The 13,332-nt window shown below is 48.4% G+C and overlaps 1 long non-coding RNA gene across 1 annotated transcript in view; it reads left to right on the top strand.

Annotated features, from left to right (window-relative positions):
• LOC129385766 (uncharacterized) overlaps positions 1–13,332 on the top strand; it is a 71,073-nt gene that overhangs the window by 12,303 nt on the left and 45,438 nt on the right. The window lies entirely within an intron of this gene.

Consider the following 13,332-nt stretch of genomic DNA (forward strand, 5'->3'; position numbering starts at 1 on the left):
AATAGTTTGCTTGAGCCCGCTGGTTGCACGTAGCACAAATAGCTCTCAGCAGAATTTACGGACATGGACAAAAAGGGACCGTCATCCCATTTTGTCCGTGTAACTGAGTTCTGTCGGATACCATTCATGCTATGTAATCATTGCCAGAGTCTTTTTTTAACGAACAGCGTATTTCTATTAGTGGCTAGTGAAAAGCTGGGCTTGAACAGTAGCATTAGCCACAACATTCGAAGTTCCGAAATCCCGAAGGTTGTGAAGGTTTGGAGTATGTTAAGGGGCGAGGTTGGATGCGTGTCAGCAAATTATAATGTAACTCAGTATATTGCTGTGCACCAGTGTTCATGGTTACAAAGAGGCCATTGGTGTCAAGACGACTACAACTGGAGGCTAGCGCGGGATGTCGTCTTTGGCAAAGTGCAGCATATTCATTTTACAGATATACTTGCATATAGCTTCTTGTCTACGTCTTCCCACGTAAAAATAGAAGCATTCATTTTCTGCTATTTGAGGGATGACATATGGAATACCTGCAATGTTGCGTCAGAGTTCTTGGAGAAGCAATCATTGTAACACAGGCGGAGACATTATTGTGCCCAGGGGAGGGAGGAACGTGGCCCGATGAGCTTTGGCAACCCCTAAATACGCACAGACACATACAAAACACGCACACGTGCATATTGTCACAAGCTGTCAGAAGAAGAGTGAGTCATGGAAGTGCAAGAAGGCTGACGTGGCCTGGAAGGAGTGAGGTGAAAAATCGCAGAGCAACGCTAAAACAGAAGAAGGAAGAAGTCGGCTAGAACACTGGGCGAAGAAGGCGCTGAACGAAGGACGTCGAGATTGAAGAGTTGAACAGAAGGAGGACACCGGTAGCTCTGCGCCAGTCGGGTTTGATCCTCTACGCCCGCGGCTGTGCACGGCTGTCGCGAGCAAAGGCTTGGTCCGAGGATAACAGCCCCATCCTATGCTATGGGGATAACCTCGCCCTCACCGACGACTACGCTCGACAAACCAGGCCTATTATACGAAGACAACCCTCAGCAGAGATGCCAGTAGTCCACCGAGCAATGCGAAAGGCCTACACCGACTCAGAGATGTAAGCGCCATACCGCACGTGACGTTGTGAGAACATATAAAACAATTTAAGAACTCGGGAAAGATATTAGTGGGAAGGAGCGAGGTGAAACTCAGTGTAACAATTGTTGCGGATGGTTGTAGATTTGATGGGGACTTATCGATGTGATACATTGTGTTTGGTTTGTCGGTCCAGATTCATGTCTCGTGCGCCGGTAACCGTGACAAAATATTGGCGAGGCTGCCAGGATACTTAGCGTTATGATTGTCGAGCAGCGCGAGTCATGGATTTTAACAAGTTATGTAACGTTGCGGAAAAGACTGGTCTCAAGGGTGAAGAACTCGCTAACGTCTTGCGTGATGAGAGGGTGGCGTCACGTGAGATGGCACACGAAGGACATGCGTGGGCCGATAGACGAGCACAGTTAGATAAGAAAAAAGAACACATAAAAAAGGAGAGATTAGAACTGAAGTTATGAATAGTTGAATCCAATGCACATAACTCAGCAGATGAGTCACGTTCGGTATCGTCAGAAACAGGGTCGACCCGCACGCAGTAAATATGCACTAGAGAACTAATGGTGCCTATTGATGACAAGAGGGACGACTTCGACGCTTACCTACAACGATTCGAACGGATAGCCCTCGGTCAGGGTTCGAACAAGAATGAATGGGCAACTGCGTTAAGTCTGCTTCTCAGGAGAAGCATTGAGCGTGCGTGGCAGAATGCCAACATCAGAATCATTGGACTATGACAAGGTGAAAAGCATCCTACTCCATACGTTTAGATTGACAGTGGAGGGATTTAGGAGAAATGTTCAGAAGTACAAAACCGTATGATGTGGAAACGGCGAAGCAGTTCGCATCGCGTATAGCTAACTACTTCGATTGATGGATAGACATCTCCAACACCGAAAAAATATACGATGGAGTAAGAGATCGTGTAGTAACGATGCAGTTCCTTACGTGTTGTAGTTCGAAGCTGGCAATCTTTCAGAAGGAACGTAACCTAAAGACTAAAGGAGAATACGCGTCATTTGCCGACCAGTTCATAGAAGCACAAGACATGAAAAACTTGGGGAGAACGATGGATGATCGTTGCCAGACGCAAGTGTTCCCTCGCGAAGAAAAGGCTTCCGGTGTAAAGACAAGGCCGTCTCAAAGGTGTTTCCTCTGGAACCGGCTGGGCTATCGAGCTGCGGACTGCACGGGTGGGGCTGATCGCGGAGAAGCGCAAGGATGTCAGATATGCCACAGGAAAGGACACAGGGCTGACGTGTGCAAAGCATATCAAGGCAGGACAGCTTGTGCCCTTTATCCAAAGGACCAAGAAGGTGGCATGAAAGCTGATATATATGACTGGAAGACAATGAGTATTGAGGTCAAGCAAGAACACAGGACAGATGAAGCCGGGCCGAATATGCCAGTAGTTGATAGCGAGATAAAAGGAAGACGAGTTTTCGTACTGGGAGATAGTGGCACAAATACAGTGCTAGTAAGAAGATTTTTGGATTATGCCGAATTCACTGGCGAGCAAACATCGGTAGTCCTTGTGGACGGAACGACTAGGTGGCTCCAAGAGGCCAGGATTTTCCTGTCAACACCGTACTATACGGGTCTCGTGACAGCAAAATGTCTAGAAGAGCCACTATACGACCTTATATTAGGGAACGTGCCTGGAATAAGGCGCGTTGATGATCCCGACCCCCAGTGGCCGCTAACAAGGTCAACGACACATGCACGGTCAATGATCAGCAATGACACAGATGAGATCACCACGCGATCTGGCCATGACGACAGGAACAATTATACCCGCCAAGGATATACATGCACCAAAAACAAGAAGCATGACATAGTTGAATTGGCAGTGCAAATGAGAGCGGCTAGGGCAAGCCGACCTCTACGGCCGTTGAAGGTACCTGATATGTAAATCCTAGACGTCACTCATGCCGACCGTTCCAAAAAACAGAGACAAGATGAATCCATACAAAAGTATATTGAAAAAGTGGGGACCCCATTCAAGAGAACGAGAACTCGCACTTCATTTGAGTTTGAGATGCATGATGGGATATTATATAGACGTTGCCTATTCTCGTCTGGAAGAGAATGCTTACGATTGGTAGCGCTTAAAACTCTGCGGACCACTTCTTCAACCTTGCACACGATGCTATTATGGCTGGGCACCAAGGAGTGAAAGGAACGACAGCAAGAATAACAAAAGAGTTTATTTTTCGCCAGGAGTGCACAGTGACATGCAGAGAAATGTAAGGTCATGCGACCAATGTCAAACAACCATACCGAAAAGTATAGTAGGACAAATACCGTTGGGAAAGATGCCAACTATCGACACACCATTTCAGAGGATAGCCATTGATATTGTAGGACCTATTACTCCAATGTCTACCACAAGCAACCGATACGCGCGCACGATGGTAGATATGGCCACAAGATATGGCGATATCTTACAAGACAAGCCTGGGCAAACCAAAGACGTTGAATGCCGGTTGCAACTAACTACTGATAGACCCATAAATGCCAAGCAAGACCCATTACCAATAGCTCTACAAGAGTGCATCGACAAAGAAATCCAAGGCATGCTAGTAAAAATTAAGTCAAGCGGAAAGAAATTACTCGACTATCAAGAAGGAATGTCCGGTGGCAGTGTGGGCAGTGAAAAAATGCCACATATATCTCTACGAATGACATTTGTGTATACACACAGACCACGAACCCTTAGAATATCTCACCAAAGTCGAGTTCACTAATAGCAGGCTAATGCGTTGGAGTTTAGGCCTGCAGGAGTATAGCTTCCAGGTCATCATCATCATCATCATCATAATCATCAGCCTAGTTACGCCCACTGCAGGGCAGAGGCCTCTCCCATACTTTCTCCAACCACTCCGGTAATGTACTAATTGTGGCCGCGTTGTCCCTGCAAACTTAACCTCATCCGCCCACCTAACTTTCTGCCACCCCCTGCTACACTTCCCTTCCCTTGGAATTCAGTCAGTAACCCTTAATGACCATCGCTTATCTTCCCTCCACATTACATGTCCTGCCCGTGCCCATTTATTTTTCTTGATTTCAACTACGATGTCATTAACTCGAGTTTGTTCCCTCACCCAATCTGTTCTTTCTTATCCCTTAATGTTACGCCTATCATTCTTCTTTCCATAGCTAATTGCGTCGTCCTGAACTTAAGTAGAACCCTTTTCGTAAGTCTCGAGGTTTCTGCCCCGTACGTGAGTACTGGGAAGACGCAGCTGTTATACACTTTTCTTTTGAGGAATAATGGCAACCTGCTGTTCATGATTTGAGAATGCCTGCCAAACGCACCCCAGCCCATTTTTATTCTTCTGATTATTTCAGTCTCATGATCCGGATCCGCGGTCACTATCTGCCCTAATCGACGAAAGTTAAGGCTAACATTTTGGTGGAGGGTGCCATTCCCCGTGATCGCCACGGAGCTCCGCAGCGGCCGCACCGTCCTGCTTTGCGCCATCCGCACCTCCCGCACCTGATTTCCGTCCTGCACCGTCCAGCTTTCCGCACCTCCAACAAAATGTAACGCGACCGAAGGATTAGGAACTGGAGACTATTTAAAAAGAATATTTACAAAGGATAATGCAGCGCTGGCCAGTTCAGCCAGACGCTCGAGACCCAGAGAGCGTTTGTCGTCTTCGTCGGGGCGCCCGCGTGCATCGTCCAGAAGAAACACGCAATATACATGTATCAATATGCATGTATATAATAAGAATCCAACAAACACCAAGGACAACATAGTGGAAGTTACTTCTACTGAATAATTAAATTATTAAAATGATAAATTAATGGCAATTCAAGTGGATCAAAAAACAACTTGCCGCAGGTAAGAACGACCCCCAATGTGAAGACGTGGGATTGGCCATAATTTGGCACTTGTTTACTGGTACACACACGCACGCACACACACACACACACACACACACACACATATATATATATATATATATATATATATATATATATATATACCCACCGTGCTTGCAGAGTGGCTTTCCTGTTGCGCTGCTAAGCACGCGGCCGCGGGTTCGACTGGCCGCCATGGCAGCCGCAGTTCCATAGCGGCGAAATGCAAAGCCACCCATGTGCTTAGATTCAGATGCACAGTAAAGAACGCCAAGAGGTCAAAATTAATCCGGAGTGCCTTAACCTCTACGGCAGGTTTCATAATCAGACCGTTGTTTGTCCACGTAAGACCGTGACATATACATATATATATATGGGTCGAGGCCGGGAAACCGGCCAAAAAACTCCCCCTCTTCCATGGCTACTTTCCTTCTGAATCGTACATACAAAACGCGCCGTTACACTGCTCCTCGCGCAGACGAAGCTCGCTGGGCAAGTCACGGGGCCTCGCGCAGAGTGCATGGTTTGAGTTTGGCACCATGCGTTACTTGATCCCGGGCAGCACTTCTGCGTTGGAGGTGATGCGCTATTGCATAGTTCACCTCGCTGAGGTCGTCCAGTTAAAAAAAGAAGGCCATCATGGTGTGCCAAAAGCTCTCTGCAGAGACCCCGCTTTCGTACTGGGCTTCACAAGTACACGTAGCCGCCAACTGCATAGTAAACGGAACGGCGGCGGCTGTCGTATCTTGCCTGTGATGTATCCACCGAAGGTTCCGTACGCAGACGAGCAAGCCTACGAGCCTCTTCGGCGTGACATTGTGCATCAGCTATAGAACTGTCGTCAGTAGTCAACAAAGGGAGGATGTTGTCTAGAGTATAACGATGCGCGCGTGTACAATGAAGAAAGAATTGGCTATAGCAAGTCACCTTCGGTCTCGTAGTGTTGAAAGCGTACCTCATAAACGGTAGATTATGGCCTCGTAGTGTTGAAAACGTACGTTATAAACGGTAGATTATCATCCTAGTTCTCCTGATCCGACGAGGCATACACGGCAATCATGTTGGTAAGCGCTAGGTTGCCACGCTCTGTGAGTCTATCGGTTTGGGGATGGTATGGCGTCGAATGTCAGAAGCACACAAGCGTAGCAGGTATTGTACAATATCTACGGTGAACTGGCCGCTACGGTCGCTGATTATCACTCGAGACAGCTCATGCCGGAGGCTGATGGAATGAAGCAAGAAAAGAGAAACTGCTGCAGCAGCGTCGGAGAGTCTGGCTGCTGTCTCGGCAGCAACGGGTATACCAGTCGACGCACACGACTATCCAGTGGTTATCCGTGGAGAATCCCAGAAAAGGGCCCACAAGGTCGATGCCAGCCTTCTCAAAAGGGCAGCATAGAGGCAGCACAGGCTGAAATTGACCGGTGTCAGCTTTGTTCGGAGCTTTACGACGCTGACACGTTGTGCAGCTGGCAACGTCTTGTTCGGTAGTCTGACACAATTTCGGCCAATAAAAGCATTCTTTAGCCCGGTATAGAATCCGCACTGATCCCAAGTGGTCTGTTGTGGGGTCATCTTGCATGATGCATAGCATAGATGAACGGAGGCTCTCCGGAACCGCTAGCGGAAGGAGTGCACCAGTTGTAGTGTTGTCCCTCTTGCACAGTAAGCCATCGTAAACACTAAAACGGCATGCCAATGTAGAAGTTTGCGTGGCGCAAAAGCACGGCAGCAAACTCGCGTCCTTCACTGCACAGTGTTGAATGCACCGCTGTCGGGAAAGACATTCCAGCGAAGCGAGGTAGTCGACGAAGTTGTCAGCCTTGTAGTGCGTGGAACCTAGTGATATCCTTGAAAGGCAGTCCACGTCAGCATGGCCCCCACCGGTCTTGTACGACACAGTGAAATCATACACTTGAAGTCTAAGGGCCCAGTGCGCAAGTCGACCAGATGTATCGCGTATGTTCGGAAGCCAACACAGTAGGTGATGGTCCGTGACAACTGTGAAGTATCGGGCGTATAATTAGGAACGATACCTTTGAACGGCAGAGATTACGGCAAGACATTCCTGTTCGCTCAGAGTGTAATTACGATCTGGCTTGCTTAGCAAGTGGCTGGTGTAAGAAATAACGTGTTCTCTGCCATTGAAGCGTGGGGTCAGCGCAGCACCAATGCCCATACCACTATCATCTGTGGAAATTTCGCTTGGTGCGGAAGGGCCAAAGTGTCGGAGAATAGGTTGTGACTTAAAAGAAACGCCAGCCGTCAAAAAGACCCTTTACACGTGGCTGTACAATCAAAGGGTACATCCTTTCGGAGGAGACATGTCAATAGATAAGGAACCTCAGCTAACCGATGAATAAAGCTGCGAAAGCACGAACACTGTCCCCAAAAAGTGCGCCGCTCTCTCACAGACCATTGTTTTTCGTGTGTGCGTGACCGATGCAGTCAGTCAAGCCGGGCTTGCGACGAAGAGAAACACCGGGCTTATTTCCGCCCAGTTTTATGGCATACATTGGGAGAGGGTGTGGTGCACGTGAAAGGAAAACGTACACACGGGCATGAGCCGCGAAGTTGAGAGCGTGTCATAACTGAAGCACTCCCCATTAATACATACACACGATGCATCTTCCACTCACAAAAAACATAAACAAATCACCTATATGCAAAACTAGCCCACCTGATCACTTATAGAGAGCACTGACTGAAGTTCTAGTCATAAGTCAGGCGTTGAGGAGGTCTTCCCTGGCGCGTTCTCCTTCGTAAAGGTGCACTCACTGGCTGCGGCATCGCCACGTTTGAACATGCTGCTGTCGGGTGTGGCTTTCTTGATATCCGTTCTTCGCTGCGCTTCGTTGTCGGTGTCGTCAACATCAGATGTGTCGTGAACGACAGGCTCTTTAGCCTTCAGCAGATGTTGGCGGTTTCGCCGAAGAACCTTCCCGTCCTCGGTGACGACACGGTACGACCTTGGCTGCAGAGCACGGATCACCTTTGCTTTCCTTGCCTATGTGCCCTCACGATTTCTTACAACTTGCCCTTCACCTAAGGGCGCCAGGGCACGTCTGGGCTGTTCTTGTTGATGTTTTCGTACAGCCGGGCAAGGCCCTTTACAGAACTCGGGCAGAGGGTCCGGAGCCGCCGGCCTAGGAGTACCTCAGTGGGTGAATTGCCATCTTCCAATGGACGGGCCCCGTAACCAAGAAGTCCCAGCAAGAAGTCATCGTTGCATTCGGTAGTTTTCTTCACGATCAGTTTAGCTATCTGCACCCCCTTTTCTGCGAGGCCATTCGAACGAGGAAACCTGGGGATAGAGGTGATACATGTGAAATCGCATCTCTTTGAAAAGAGCGACAATTCGCAGCTGGCAAACTGTGGTCCGTTGTCAGTGCATACTTCCACCGGTTCCACCGACAGTTCCTACGCATGTGTCATGGAGCAATTCCACCTCTGCGAAATTGGAAAGCGTGTCATGAGCGCAGAGGTACGCCTTGCCACCATAGTCGAAGATGTCCACCATTACTTTATACCACGCATGTTCGGGCACGGGCCGGATCAAAAGTGGCTCGCTTTCTTGTCCATACGCATGCGTTTGGCACACAGCGCATTTCTTGGCGAGGTTATCGATGTCGGCGCCGAGGCCTGGCCAAAAAACTAAATGGCAGGCACGTGCCTTGCATTTATTTAATCCCATATGTGGGTCATGAATTCCGCGCAAAATTTCAGCACGCATACCGGTTGGGATAACGACCTTGCATCCCTTCAAAAGCACGCCGTTGACGATCGACAGCTCTGCAGCAAAATGTTTTAGCTGGCCTGTCACGGGCTTCTTGGTCTGGAAACATTCAACAACGTTTTTCATGTAGCTGTCCTTGCTTGTTTCTTTTATTAGGTTGCGTAACATTGCCTCGCTCACAAGTGCTGAAATTTCACTTACAGCATGAACTTCGATGTCCTCCTCAGCGTCGTCCTTTCGGGGCATGCCGACAGGCGCTCGTGACCGCATATCAGCGAAAAGCAAGCACTTTTCTGGAACAAAAAGCAGGGTTAAATTGTATTGGAGTAGAAGAAAAAAGAAGGACTGCAACTTCGTAGGCATGTCACCAATCGCCTTTTGGGATATTCCTATTAGTGGGTGGTGGCCTGTTTCAAGGAATGTGTGGCGGCCGTATACAAATTGCGGACTTTCTCGCATCTGTAGACCACTGCTATGGCTTCCTTTTAGATTTCGAGTATGGTTTCTGAACATTCCTTAGTACTTGTGAAGCATAAGTAAATGGCTTCCAAACGTCACCATGTCGTTGTAGTAGAGCCGAGCCGACGCCGTCTTGTGACACATCTGAGCTTATGTTCACGTGTCGATTGGAGTCGGAAATAGCTACCATGGTTTGCACAACCAGAAGTATGGGATTCCATTGTTTCGCATGGTCCGCTGCCCACTCAAAAACGCTGTCCTTCTTTATTAGCTCCCAGAGCAGTTTAGCATTTCTGCCTGCGCTGGTACAAAATTCGCGATATAGTTCACGACCCTTAACACTCTTTGCACAACGTGCTTGTCGATTGGGGGCGGTATTTTTAACACCGAAGAGACTGATGCGGCGCTCGGGCGTATGCCTTCAGCCAAGATTGCGTCACCCAAAAAAGAAATTTCCCTGACGCGTATTCTACACTTCGCTGGGTTGAACGTTGGTCCCGCTGTACTCGCGAACTGCAGGATTGCACGTAGCCCGTCATGCTCTTTTCTCGTGCTATCCCATACTAGTATATCATCAACGTACATCTGTGTACCCGGAATCGCGTCGTATATTTCACTCATACACTTCTGAAAAGCCTCCGTGGCTGTATCTATAAAGCGCTCGAAGGTTGAAGAGGCGGTTCACAGCCCTAACGGCATTACATTGAATTCATATAGTCTGCCTTAACTAGTGTCAAGAAGGCCGTTTTCTATTTGTCGTCCGGGTTCATCGGTATCTGTCAATAGCCAGAGCCGCAAATCAGCAGACGAAAGGGACCAGGCTGCACGGGGGCAATCAATAGCTTCGTCAATTGGCGAAAGTGGATTGACGTCCTATTTACTGACCAATTTTAGGCGTCGATAATCCATGCAAAACCTCCATGTTCCGTCTTCCTTTTTAACGAGTGTCACTGGAGCCGCCAAAGAACTGCACGACCCCTGAACTAATCCCTCGCGAAGCATTTCGCGAAGTTGTTCATTGATTGTCCTACGTACTGCTGGAAAGACTGGTAAGGCTTTTGTCTTATTGGATCCGTCGTAGCTGTGTTGATCCGGTGACGTGTGCGAGACGCCGGGATCGAAGGCGTTTTGTCATTCTGGAAAAAGTTGAACCCAGGCAGATGTCTTGGCAGAACATAGGCCAAGGCACGGCGCTCACTTGTACCCAGTGAATTGTTAACCACGCGACGAACACAAGAGCAGGTAGATCCCTCGTTCTACACCTCGCCTGGTGAATCTGTGTGGTAAACCCTGAATGCATAGCGAGCCAGCCGTGGTACTGTCAGTACAAGGATCGAGGAAAAGGGCAAAAGGAGTCCCTAGAAGGCGCCAGCGAAATGAAAATGAACTCGGTTGTCATCGAGATAACGGGACGCACGCTTGTGCCTTTGTTCAGCCCACGAAACCCACAATTAGTGACCGCACTTGTCTCTTCGTTCGGCGCACATCCCTACAATTGGGGACCCGGACTTGGAACAACACAACGATGTCGCATGCCCCCCGGTATTCATGCCAGATGTCAAACTGCCTCTCTTTCGGAGCGGCGGCCCTCAAGTTGGGTTTGTGTAAGTCGAGTCACTGTTGCCCGGACGCTTATTACCACTGATAACGCCAAGTACCATCACGTGGTGGCCAGCTTTCCGCCTGCGTTTACAACTACCAGAGGCTCAAGAAGACGTTTATTCGACGCGTGACCCCATCAGAGGTGGATTGTCTCTGGCAGCTACTGCGCGTGGCTTAACTGGGTGATCGGGACCTAGCCAACTTTCGCGCCACATGCAGCAACTGACCGGCAGCACAGCATGTGCCGACAGTCGCCTAGTGCGGAAGCAGGACACTGCCTAGTGCGGAAGAAAGCAGGACACTGCTTGTGACTAAGAAATTGAAACTGCTACTATACCAACCCACAATCAGTGCAAAGAAAGTCACCACCTCCCGATATGTCTATTACCACCGAGACCGCATCCGTTATCCCGGTTAATGACAGAGTGAGAATCCTCGACATGTTCCTGGAGGAGGATGGCAGTCTAAGCAGCTGCTGTACGGTGGGCGTTGTAGTAAGGTAGGGCTCCCACCATTTATCGGGGACAGTTCACGATCAGACACATATGTAGCAAGCCGCCGGCCGTTTCGTTAATTTTGGAGCTTCGCCAAACAGGGTGGTGGGCGTTAAAATCTCCGGTGATAGTCGATGGACCAGGGGTTGCTGTCAAGACGTCTTCTAGTCTCTTGCTATCAAACCGAGTTGATGGGGATAAGTAGGTAGCAATGACAATGGTGGGTCCATCTGCTTTCGATGACGCTGTATGAAAGCATCGTGGAAGCGTAAGCAAGACGTTTTTCGCAGTTTTTGAGACGAGAATGTAAATTTCCTGCAGCACGCCGTTCAGTAAAATTTGGCTCACATGTACACAGCAGCCTCTATGACAGATCAGCAACGTCTTTTTCGTGTGTTTAAAAAGTGATTCAGGGCGGCATTAAAACATGTTTAGGGGATTTAGCTAGTTCATAATGTTCTCGCTAGAGCTTGGGACGGGAAGTAGTGAAACAGGACAACAGCAGACATGGACGATATCCGCTAGGAAGGACATATGAAGGCTCAAAGTATCAATGAGAATGTGCGTTAACAAGGGCGCCTCAGTAAATGAAAAACTTCTTACCTCTTCCGTTGCCTACAGTTTTTGTCTCTCATCTCTACCGACGCACTTTATTTCTTTCAGTTCTTAAATAAAGTGCACACCGACAATGTGAAAAAGCGATTGCCAAACTCTTGCGTGCATAGTTGCGGTAATTTAAGCGTATTTTGTAAGTACCAAAAGTTATGACCAAACTCGTCCCACGATGTCTGTTCCCTGTGGTACCCATAGCATTCGAGAAATGTAGCCGCAGGATGTGTTCCTGAAGTCACGTTTATTTAACACGCCCAGTGCTGATTCTGAGACAATGTGCCAGATGCCCGGATATGGTCCTAAGATTTTATGGCGCTCACTTGCCATGTTCGCCATGGACATGGCAGTATGGCAACGACTGTATGATGCTGACAGAATGATGATGAAATGACGAAGGAATCATATTGATGAAATGACACAGGTGGTGTAGAGAAGGCGACATGACGGCATGACGTATCAGCTCTTTAGTTGTGCGATGGTGTAACGACAACAGCCGGAGGACGATACCATGAGGACAACAAAATGACGACGACCGTATGGCGACGATGACGTGACGACGAAGGTATGACGACGACTGAATGAAGAAGCTAGAATGACGACTATGGCACAACCACGATGGCATGACGAAGCCGGTGTCAAAGCTGATTCCCAAATGCATCTGTGTGACGACGCCGCGACGACGGTGGCATTTCAGTGGTTGTGTAATCATGATTGAATGGCGACTTCCTGATTACAGTGTAATCACAGCAGGAATAGCGTTGATGAATCGACGAAGGTGTTATGACCTCGATTTGATAAGGTTGTTGGGATTATGTTACTGAAGTAACGATGATGAAGGACAATGAGAAGTAACAGAGACAAGTTACAATGATGAGAAGACAACTTGAAACGACTGCGTGACGACAATTGATTAAAGTGAACGCACTGACAACGACCTGTGATGAAGGTGGCTCATAATGACGACGGCTAATAAGAATATTATCTCGAACACACAGTGACGATAATGTCCCGGACGCAATAGTTTTGCGACTACTGTATGACGACGACGCATTGAGGACAATGACGTCGCAATGCCTTGATGACAATTGGATGACGACGAGTGTATGATGACAACGGCGTGACCATGACTCTATCATGAAACCTGCAAGCAAAAGCGGCATACCGACGACGGCATGAGGAGCGTCGGTTGACGATGTTGTCACAACAATGGCACGACCACGACGGCATGGCGGCGATGTTCTCACAGTCGAAAAATGATGTCGACTGTCTCGCCGTGACGGCAGGAAAATGGTGACCAAATCAAAATTAGATAACGACATTATCATTACAATAGAACCACTAATAAATATTCACCTACATAAAACGACGAAGGAGGTATGACAACAAACGCATGACGACAGCGGGATGACGTCACTGAAGTGAGCACAATGATAAAACTATAGCGTGACCACGACTATGTGACGGCAA

The sequence above is a fragment of the Dermacentor andersoni genome, chromosome 7 (assembly GCF_023375885.2).
Source record: "Dermacentor andersoni chromosome 7, qqDerAnde1_hic_scaffold, whole genome shotgun sequence".
Lineage (NCBI taxonomy): Eukaryota > Metazoa > Arthropoda > Arachnida > Ixodida > Ixodidae > Dermacentor > Dermacentor andersoni.